Raw genomic sequence first — 11,790 nt, 5'->3', positions numbered from 1 at the left:
ATGTCTCCTTACCTCTTCATGTTGACTTCCTACCCTTTTATTTCTAAAAACAAAAGAACCGACTTTGAAAAGACATTTGAGGAGTGAGTTAAAGGTAGTTACCAGTCTGGTACAAAAGGGAAAGGAGGTTTCGACCATGTGTCACTGGTTCAAAGATCAAAGCTCAGTCATGGACGTATATATAAAGGTGGAAGAGAACAAACCCTTACAGTTGGAACATTCGTCTTCCAAAGACTTTATTAATGTCTTCACAAGTGCTTTCTGGCATCATTCAGCCCTTGTCAATATGGATCACCTGTGAATGCTTTAAGTGGATAGAGTTTGAATGAAAAGGGACCTTTCTTTCATGTTAAATGAAGCAAAACTAGAGATCAATTACCTCTTTTTACCACCTCCGTCTGTGTGCATGTGTGAGTGTGTGGAACAGGTTCTAGGAGTCAATATTATTAGTCACCTAGGGGTTTGAAAGAAACTGTTAAAATGTTTATTTACAGTTCTGTTTGACCATGAATCTTATAGTCAACTGATACTGAAGTTTATACCCCTGGAATGCCTTACAGAAATACATTTAGCATGTCCTCCATAAAGGTCTATATGCGTATCCCCTGAAGAGATCTACTTGGTGCACACTGACTTGCCACTTGACCAGGTACACCTTGCTGGTACTGGATTGAACCCCCTTTTGCCTTCAGAAGTTCCTTAATTCTTGATGGGACTCAGAGCTGGGGTCAGAGGAGATTGGGTCTAGTTTAGAGCAGGGTGCTCTCATCTTAGGAAGGCTGGAAGTTTCCTGGTTTCAGCAGTCCACTGCTCCTTAAATGATGGGTTAAACACAGAAGACAAATTTCAGTGGAAAGTACAAAGTCCCAATGATAAATACAGACGACCATAGATTCAACAAGGTGTCAAAACCAATCTCCAGAGATCTCAGTTTTTATTACCGTGAGAGCATCATGCAGTTGCTTTGGATCTGCTTGTCCAGTTGCACTACTTCCCAATGATCTGTCAGATTAAACTGTGGTGACATAGAAGACCGTTGGTGTAAAGTAAACTAATCGTCATCTTCACGGAACCTGTTTAAATTAATTTGATTGTTTTGACATGTAGCGTTTCCTGGTGGAAGAAGCCATCAGGTGATTGGTATGTTGTGGCCATAAGGGACAGTACATGGCCAGCAACAGTACTGGCATTTAAACAATACTTTACAGTTACTTAAGGACGCAATGTATGCCAAGACAAAATCCCATACTATCGTAACACCACAACCTGCCTGAATAGTTGATATATTGCAAGATAGATCCATATTTTTTGTTGTCTACACCAGATTTTGATCCTGCTATCTGAACATCAGAGGTGATACTGAGACCCATTGGACCAGGGAATATTTTTCCAGTCAGGTTTTAACAGTCGCCTCAGTTTTAATGACCTTAGCGGACATGTGAAGCATCCATTTTAGCCTTCTGTGGCTGTAGCCCATCTGCTCACCAATGTCCAACATTGAAAAAGAAAATGGGCCAGGACGGACTATAATGAATTTGTAGATGTTTTTCTTCAATTGGAAAAAACAACATTTTCCTGAAAAAAGCATTCCATTTAAATAATGACATGACTAGATGTCATTTTTAGATGTTTTGTGTTTTTCATCACAGAGAGGGTTTATAGAAACCAGTATAAATTGCTCTAGGTTGATTAAATGATTTTTATTGATTGATTTATTTCTGGCTTTTGGTTCAATCAGTATCCTCCCAATAAATGTGGGTGACTTCCATTCCTTCTAGTGGTCATATTTTTGGCCAATGAAAGTGAAATAAATAAATAACAGTTATTTGTAAGTATAGCACAATTTCCAGCTAATATGCTTTGTATTATAAGTTTCATTTAAAAACAGAATTTAAGAGTAATATCCCTCATTACCTCACTTTGGCTCGCTTAATCAAATTCCTATAATAGCTGCCATATATATATATATATATATATATATATATATATAATATAATATAATATAATATATATATTATATATATATATATATATATATATAGTATATTATATTATATTATTCATATATTTATATATATATATATAATATATATACTCTATATATAAATATATATATAAGATAATCTACTCTATATATATCTATATTATATATATATATATATATATATATATATATATATAAAGTTAATCAAAACTACTGAAACACCCGTCAATTTCTTTTACAAGGAATGACAAAAGAGTCATGAGAGACTTTATGGTACATTTGAAAGGAATCCTATTCATTCTTTAAATTGATAATTTAACAATATTGTTCCCTTTGGGGCTTGTTTTTGCCTCTAGGTCTGTCTCCTGTTCACTCAACAGTAAAGTCTGTTGAGCTCTTTTCTTCCAAGCCCGCTCAGCTTGGGTTTACAGGCATGGGGAGTGACGTCTCCAGGCCTTATTGCCTAAATAAGGTTTTGTGGGACCCTCCCCTCTGTCCCTATTGGAGGTGACTGAATATCCCCTCTGGATTGGGAATGCATAGGGTTCCCAAAGAATGAGCCTCGGTGGGTTTACTTGCTGTTATCGCCATACAATGTCAGATAAATGCAAACAGTGAATTAAAAGATAGAAACCTTTTTTCTTTTTTTCATTTTAAATTAAAAACCTCTTTTTCAAGGGAGTCCTTGCCAAAAGGCAGCAAAGTTACATATTGAACAGAGATACATCAGATTAAATGACAGGTGCATAAAAAACATATCAAGTAAAACAATTACAGATAATTGAGTCCTTCTCAAATCTGAGGGCATAAGAGGCCATGCTTTTCTGTGAAAGTAAGGTACAAATGTAAGAGAGCAGTAATCCAAGAAGGGCCTTTTAAATAAAAGTGTAACAATGACACTGTCTCCTCGTAGAGAGGGAAGGCCAACCCACCTGAGAGTACAGGTCACAGTGACGTGTCATGGCTCTACAGTTTGTGATGAACCTCAATAAAGCATGGTAAACAGAGTCCAACATTTGAAGACATGAAGAAGTAGCATTCTTAAAAAAAAAGGTCTCCATAATTTAAAACCGATAAAAACGTGGCAGAGACGAGGCGCTTTTTTACTCCAAAAGAAAAACATGTCTTATTACGAAAGAAGAAACCCAATTTAAGTTTTCCTTTCTTCACAAGTTTATCAATAAAAGGTTTTAAGGTGAGGGAGTCATAAATTCCAATTCCAAGGTATTTATATTCATATACCACTTCAATGACATTCCCCTCCAGAGTGGACACTACTGGCAGGGTTTGAGGCACCTTCTTATGATTTGAAAACATTAACTTTGTCATGTCAGCATTAAGAATAATTTAAGATTAATAAATGAATACTGTACAGCAACAAAGAGTTGCTGTAGGGAATTAACCGCCTGTCCAAGAGATGACCCAAAGCAATACATAGTAATGCTAGTATCATCAGCATAAAAATGCATATTAGCATCAGAGACATTTTGTTCAACATTGTTGATGTACAAGATAAATAAGAGGGGCCCCAAAACAGATCCTTGTGGAACACCCTTGTGAACAGTAACAAAGTCAGAACAGAGACCCTCACATTTTATACACTGGGACGTGCTTTCTAAATAGTTTGACAACCAAGCAACCGCATGCTCTGACAGTCCAGTCCAGAAGTAGCATGCGTTTTAAGATAGCATGGTCTGCAGTGTCAAAAGCTTTTGAAAGATCAATAAAGAGTGAAGTACAGTACTATTTTTCATCAAGTGCTACAATTATGTAATTTATCACCTTCATACTAGCAGTGATAGTGCTTTAGTTAAACTTGATATTTAGAAAGGATTTCATTTAAACAGAGGAACTCTTTCAAAGAGACTTGAGAATTTTGGATAAAACATATAAATTTGAAATTGGCCTATAATTCATAAGAACTGATAGATCACCTCCTTTTAATAAAGGAAGGACAAAAGCAGATTTCAAAATAGATGGGATGTCCTTGTTTTCAATTGAAAGATTAAAAAAATGGACTCTGCTATAAAATCAGCTGCCAGTTTTAAGAAGGAAGGCTCAATCAAGTCAGGTCCTGGGAGCTTTCTGTGGTAATAAAGTAATATTTAGAGTAAAATAACTCTTACAAAAAATTCCAGCCTCCCCCACATTAACATAAGAAATGTGGAGCATCCTGTAAAGCTATAGTTTGATGTCTGTTTCACAAATAAGGAAATGCTAAATCTTTGTAGCACATCACCATCAAATCATCTCATGACCCTGCAAGAGGAGTTTCGTGACCTCCTACTTTTGGAACCCCTGATCTAGGTCTCTTACGCGCTATCCTCTTCCATATTTCCTGTGCTTACCTTGTGTCTCTTGGTCACTGGAATTTACATCAAGCCTCCATTGGATACCTAAGTTCGCATCCATCTTACCCAAACTATAACAGCTTAACTCAATCCACTGGAGCCAAACCCTACCTTGACTACATTCCACGGCTGTCGGCGTCTTTTTGTGTTTGGGTCCCACAACAAACCTTCCATCATGAAAAGTTTCCTGTTTCTAGAAGCTGCTTCTGAGTGATGTCTTTATTATGGAAAGGAAATGATAGAGTCAATATACCCCTGTGTTTACAGGGATCCCTGAGAATGAATATGAATCCCAGCCACTTCAGCACCCTTGTGTTCTTCCCTCTTGTCTCCTGTCATGTCCCAGCCTCTCCTCTTTCCCAGATACCGACTGTGTCCGCCAAGGCCTCTCCAACACCAATGCCGACCTCTTGTATCAAAGCCCCGCACGCAGAAGAAGCAGCCCACATCAAAGGTGGCGAGCCGTGTGTTGTCGCCGGACCCCCGCTAGCCTTTGAAGCTTCCCCGCCGCCGATCTACGTGACAAAGCTTCAATTAGGCGGCATCGAAACACAGGAAACGGCGGTACCGTGCTTCTGTTGCCTTGGTCTCTCATGGCGGGCCCTCTTGATTTACAGATGCTTTGTTTTTGGTGAATTATTCCTGCTCAGTCAGCTGCTGTTATTGTTAATCAATCCTAACCACCCACACGGCGATAGAGGTAACACACAGGCAAGAGCAAACAGAAGCAGATTAGGCTGAATCTATTAGAGGTGTGGAAGTGAATGTGCGGCTACGTTATGCTATATTCCTGGTACGTTCTTTTAAGTTTCATTTTTGTTTTTGTTTGTTTGTTTTTTGCAGTAAAAAAATGAGGGCAAGATTTGATTCAAAAATGCACAACAGAAAATCTCTAGAGCTGTTTCAAGGAGTGGGAAATACAAAACAAACTAAAAGAGGTTTGTTCTAAAAATTTCTAAGATGTTAATATGAGAGAGAAAAATAGTTGGTTGTAAATATTCGGAAACAGGTTCCCCAATCTATATATTTAAAACCAATTTTTTAACTGTCATTTGAAAAAAAGGGTATCCCTTTTAAGTAAAAAGAAAAAAAAAAGATTTAGAAGAGGATGAAATTCATATGCTGTCACTTCACTAAACACATTACTTGATGTAAAATTGCTTCCAAATTTTGTTTTGAGTTTTTTTTTATACATTGTAGTTTACCTAATTAAGCTGTTGATAATAAAACCATCTTCCGCTTTGCAATAAAAAATATTTTGAAAATCTAGAACCAGTCTTACTGTTAAAGCCAGAGATGTTCCTAAATTTGATACATTTCCAGCTCAAATGGGGCTAGCAGAAAATCCTGAAGGAGAATACCTGGCCGTCAGTTCAGCATGCACATTTGGATGGATATTTATTTCTGAATGACTCAAAACAAAACACAAAGAAGGTGTTGGAGTGTTCTAATCAAAGTCTGGGCTTGAATCTAATTGCAATGCAGTAGCATGACCCTAAACAGGCAGTTCATCCTGGAAAACCCTCCAATATGGCTTCATTAAAACAATTCTGCAATAAAGAGTGGGCCAACAGTCCCCCGTAGGGATGTAAACAGTTCATCTATTGCAATTGCTTTTCACACTTGTGTCCAAGGGTGGCACAGCCAGTTTTTAGCTTTAGGGGGAAATTACTTTTTCAAATACTTTGATTGGGTTATTTTCCATCTAAAAAAGGTTAAAAAACACAAAACTACTGGACTTCTATTCTGAAGCTGAAGGCGTTTTGCTTCCCATCCAGGAAGCTTTCTTAATTGGAAATGCCTGGAGTAGTGTGGAGATCCAAGCATTATAGAGCTTTATAGACCTGTTGCCTTTACCAAAGATATGGTAAAGCAGGCTGAAACCCAAACCACCACTGAACAACAGTCGTGAAACATCAAGACTGGGCCAAGAAATATCTAAAGACGTATTTTTTGTTAAAGGATTTGTGGAGTGATGATAGGAGAGTGACTCTTGAAAGGCCAGGCTGGATGGGAGCGATGCTGGACAAGTGATTGTCAGAGAGCTCTACTTCAGGTCTGACTCTAGCAAGGTGGAGGTTGGTATTATTGAAGAGGAGCTAGTTGGATCTTTTCTGGTTGAAGATGGGCTCAAAATCAACACCAAAACCTATTGGCAGTTTTAACTAGACACCCTCTTCAAGCAGACCAGGACTTTTGAGCAGGACGATGCTCCACCACATGTACCGAAGAGCTTCATTGCATGGTCAGCAAGTAAAGATAACATAACTAATATTTATGTAAACGTCCGTCAGATGTTGTGGATCTCTTTAGTGTATATAATTGGGTAGCCCAAATACAAACATGGAAGCTGTAAAAGCCAGAGATACTAAGGATGCAAGCAAATACATTAAGGGAAAAGGGAGAGAGGACACAAAGAAAGAAAACAGCAGAAATAAGGAAATAATACATAGAGGGAGAAGGAACAAGCAAAGGAAGAAGAACTTAAATGAGGAAAGTACATGAGGAAAGAAGTGAGGAAGGGTAAGGAATGGAGGACATGAGGAAAAGACATGAGGAAACATAGAAAGGAGGGAGGAAGGACACAAGTAAGGAAAGAAGCACAGAAGAAGAAGGGCCTCAGAAAGGAATTAGAAGGAGGGATGAAGGATGTTCAAGGATGTCCTTATTTGGACATAAGGAAGGTAGGGTGGAAGGACACAAGGAAAGGAAGGAAGAGGGAGAGGGAAATAGGAAAGAAAACAAGAAAGAAAGGGAGGGAAAGAGAAAGGGATTGAAGGAATGGCATGAGTAAAGGAATGAAAAAAGGACACAATGAAGGAACAACAAAAAAACACAAAGAAGGAATGATCAAATAAATGACAGCTTTTAGACAGCGGAACCGGGAATAAAGTGTGGAAATATTTCTTTTTCATACTCTTATGTTCTGTTTCCATACTAATCCAGAAGTACTAAAATCAAATTCCATACCACAGAGGAACCCAGTCAACTTGACGAGAATCTAAAGGTCAATTAATGTTATTGTTTTTATTTAGCTTCTTTCAGAGTCTCTTAAACTGAGCATATCTGTAATTAGACTTGAAAAGAGCTACATAATGTAGAGTAGACTTTGGGTGCCGTTCCATCAGTGGCCACTAGATGTCAGTCTAAGATGAGAGAAAACTCAAAAGACCAGCCTGTTGAGCGAAGACTCCCTGTAGAAGTAACAATGTTTCCCTCAGAGAACAAGCAAAACACATATGAAAGGAAAGATATATATATATGAGATATTATATATATATATATATATCTATATCTGAAGATATATATTATATATATATATATATATATGATATATATCATAAACGGTGTGCTGAAAGTTAGGAAATAGTGATTGAAAAACGAGGGAACCCATTTAATTGTCACCACTTGTAATGCTTAGAACAAGTATTGAGCACCCTGTTCCAAAAAATCTTACTTCATTACTTGAAACTCAACAGAGAAATATACTTTACAGATGCTCCACTTGTGGCGTGGCGTGAGGTATAATTTCTCACCTCTTGTTGTGAAGCCGGATGTCTTTTTATTACCCCACTTCAGCCCTTTTCTTCAGCCAGCATTGCCATTGGCACGTACTAATTTATAGGGCAGGGTAATCCTTCTTGATAAATCGTCCATATGCCTGATTATGCCTCCCCTCCGCGCAGGCGCTCACTAAGCAGCCCACTGTAACACAGATGGACCGGCTGCTGCAGAACCGCTCCGAACATCTGCATGTGAACTCCAACGCTACCATATAACCTAACAGTGGTTTAAGGGCTCATATTTGCTGTTTATTGAATAATTTAAATGGAAAGATATATATTTTTGTGGCGAACGATCCTTCCCCCCACGATAGCTGACTGAAGACGGGTAGGCTACTAAGGGCACTTCGGAGCACCTTCAGGGGGTCGCCACGTCAAAACCCTCCTAAAGACTTGGGCACTGCGCGTTACACGACTGGGATTCGAACCCGCGTCATCCATATTAAAGGCTTTTTCGTCCATTCACACGTCGCACCTCTCTGAATGAAGATGATCGTGTTAGAATTTGCCAAAAAAAAAAAAAAGAAGGAAAGAAAAAAGGCCCGCCGGGGGTGAATGGCAAGAAGGCAGTTAATTCCGCATCGTCTTTCTTTTTTTTTCTCTTCTTTCAAGAAGCTGCAGGTTTAAAACTGCCAGTTAATGACTGAATTATTTCAACAAAAATTAAATGATGTTTCATTGTAAAATAAAATAAATAAATAAATAAATAAATAAATAAATAAATAAATAAATAAATAAGCAATTCTTCAGGTGCCATGTCAGCTCACAGAAAAAAAGGGGGGAAGGAAGCACTCGAAGCACCCCGGTTCAGGAGTCACCCAAATTGAACATAATAAATACGCTGTTTTAAAATGTGGATAACTCGTGTGACATTTTAAGTGTAAATTTCTCGTTTAAAGTGGACCACCCTGCCTCTGAGTAACGCAAACGTGTTGGAATAATGCGCCATTCTGTTACAGCCGCGGAGCGCGTTTTACATAATTCCACTGACTGGCGAGAAAATGATAAACAAAGAATTATGTAACATGTTGTGATCTGGATTGCCGGGGAATAATGCCAATGATTAAGATGCGTGGAAAGCGGAGAGGAGGGTAGAAGGAGCAAGAAGGGGAGGTGGGTTGGAGAAGCAACGGAGGAAGGAGGCAGATGGGACACGGAAGGAAAAGTTTAGTGAGGTAATGAAACCAACACTTGTGCAATTAAAAAAAAAAACTAAAAAAAAAAAAAAACTTTAAGAGTCTCAAATATTACTCGATAAGTTATTTTGTTTTAGATTTCCAATAACCTCCCTGGAAGCAGAACCACAACCCCTTTGTAAGAAAAGTAGAAAAACTCCAGCGTTACTGTAAGTTCATGTGTTTAGCAAACGGGGAAAAAACACTCCACCATAAATAAAACAATTATTTAAAAATATCAAATATCGGTGCCCAGAATGGTGGGACTTAAAAAATGCCAATAAATTGAGTGTTGCATATATTTTCCATAGGGATGGTTGATCAGATTGTCCTGTAATTTGTAAATTTGGAAAGTTACATGAACCACCTGAGGACCCACGTCTTGTTTTTCAAACATTCATTCAAGATCTATGTTGAATTATCAAACCCCCGCAACAGAACTTGGTGTCTCCTGCAATTATAAATGGCTTGTCTTTCACCTCAGTCTTCAAGATGGGAAAGACAAGAGGACATGCCATTCAGGTAAAGTACTTGTGCATTGACAATTTAGAACACTACAGGAGGAAATAACCTAGTGGCTCAACTACAGTCAGATAATAATTATATATGGTTTCAAACAACTTAAACCGTGAGAAACAAGGTTGGATTGGGACTTTATCCTCCTAGAATGAGGGTAAAAAAAACCTAAATGCAAATCTCCAGTCTCTTATTTTGACGAGGAAAAAACGAGTTGCTAGAACTGTTGTTCATTATCATAAATGTGCCCTCATTTCCATTTGAAATCCGTATTTTTTTGCCATAAAAGTTCAGCATCTGGTAAAAATGCATTCTGAATGAAAATAATGCCAGCTGCAGTTGGGATGAATTTGAGTTCTGCATCCCATTTTGAAGGTAAAACATTTGGTTATAGAGTAATTACTTTTTTTTTATTCTTGTGAATCAATGTTGCTAATTTAAGCATCGCCTTGTTTTAAATTTCATACTGTAAGTGATCTGCTAAAATCGGATCACTAATGGAGATTCCGAGAGAGTGCTGCGTGTAATTTTGTTAATGTTAAGCATTACCTGGTAATTTGGTCACAAATCTTTAGATAATAGTGTAAACGAGTCGTAATGCTCTAAAGTTTCTAGGTCTTTTTTTTTTATATACTTTGAAGGTAAAGAAAAACGGATTCATAGTTAAAAGTCGATGCAATGACCTATTTATTTATTCATTGCTGTTAACATTGTGAAATTTCACCATCCAAGCAGTTTTTATTTTTATTTTTCATGTATTTATTTATTTTTGTCAAATGATTTGTGTATCTGGTAAAACACTAGCAGGAATCTGCAAGCTTTTGATTTGTCTCTAAATGAGACCCACAGAACGTAAGCAAAGAAGGTTTAATTAGCAAATGTAAAACGTTATGAGGGTTCGCTGTCCCTGGTAAAACCTTGATGCTTAAGGGAGTCGGATTTCTAAGCTTTCCATCTTCTTCTGAGAGCAAAAACACTCTTGGCCAAAACAAAGAAAAGTACCATTTTTGTTATGAACATCATTTCTGAGAGTTTTACCATCCTGTTTTTGGAATCACATCAAAAACAAGGGCATTTCATCCTCTGCTTTAAATGTCTTTTTCCTAAAATAAAAGTTTTTACCAATAGCCGTAATAAGCTACATTTGAATGCATTACGTTGTAACTAGAATATAATCAGGACGTATGTGACTGACTGTAAATCTGTCAGTATCACTGGGTTTATCTCATGGTATGCCTCTGAATATCAATTAGATCGGTCTATCCTGTAAAGTGCATTGAGGCAGTATTTGTTGTTAATTGGCACGCTGCTGCAAAGTCCTGTAATTGTTATAGAGATTTATGTCTTATTTGCAGGTAAAAACACTCATAAAGCAAAAGCTTTTGGTGGTTTTGTGCAAATTTTTCCATCGTATTTGAAAGGCAATTCTGCGTCCGCCTCACAAAACGCGGATATTACTTTATTTTTTTTTCCAAATCCACCTTTTATATTTCCGCTGTGACCGTTTTCTACCTGTGCAGCAGCTGGAGTCGGCGCTGAACTTTTCCGCTGTACATCAAGGCCTGTATCCAAAACAAGATGATTGAACTTTGCCACTGGCCCCCGCTGTTGTTTTTAATGGTGATGCATGGATTTTCTTTAACGTGCTGCCAAGCGGCTCGCATTAGCATGCCATTTAGGAACCCGCGATCTTGCCTAAAATAACACTCATTGCATAATATCCCCGACGAACAAGCTCCGGTAATACGCCACAATTAAGCCGGAAAGCGTTTTGCATCTGCCAACCCTTCTACTAGCTGCCATTATTTGGCAGTAGGTACACAAAAGGGTTATGGGCAGTCGTTTGATGGACACACAGGGCTTTTGATTTTTAATTGTAATTGTAATCCTCTCCACTTGAGGACTTGGAAATCGTTTGAACCCCCCACCACCACCACCACCACAGCCCCCCGCCGCCGCCTCCTCCCTGCTCTTCTGGTGGGGATGTAGAACATTCATTACCGCTGCCTACTTCTCAACCCGCGCGTAGCTCTAAAAGGTGTAAATCCCGATGAAATGTAAATCACAGTTCTTGAAAACAAATTACGCCCAAGATAACAGGGCCAGCACTCCATCCATAAAGCATCAAAATAGCCAAAGAAGCTTCTCGGTGGTTTTTCTTTTAATATATTTTTCTTTCAGGGTCCAAATTGTGGCAGACC

The sequence above is a fragment of the Fundulus heteroclitus genome, chromosome 24 (assembly GCF_011125445.2).
Source record: "Fundulus heteroclitus isolate FHET01 chromosome 24, MU-UCD_Fhet_4.1, whole genome shotgun sequence".
In the NCBI taxonomy this organism is placed as follows: Eukaryota; Metazoa; Chordata; class Actinopteri; order Cyprinodontiformes; family Fundulidae; genus Fundulus; species Fundulus heteroclitus.
The sequence above is the reverse complement of the archived record's forward strand: the minus strand, read 5'-3'. Positions refer to the sequence as shown.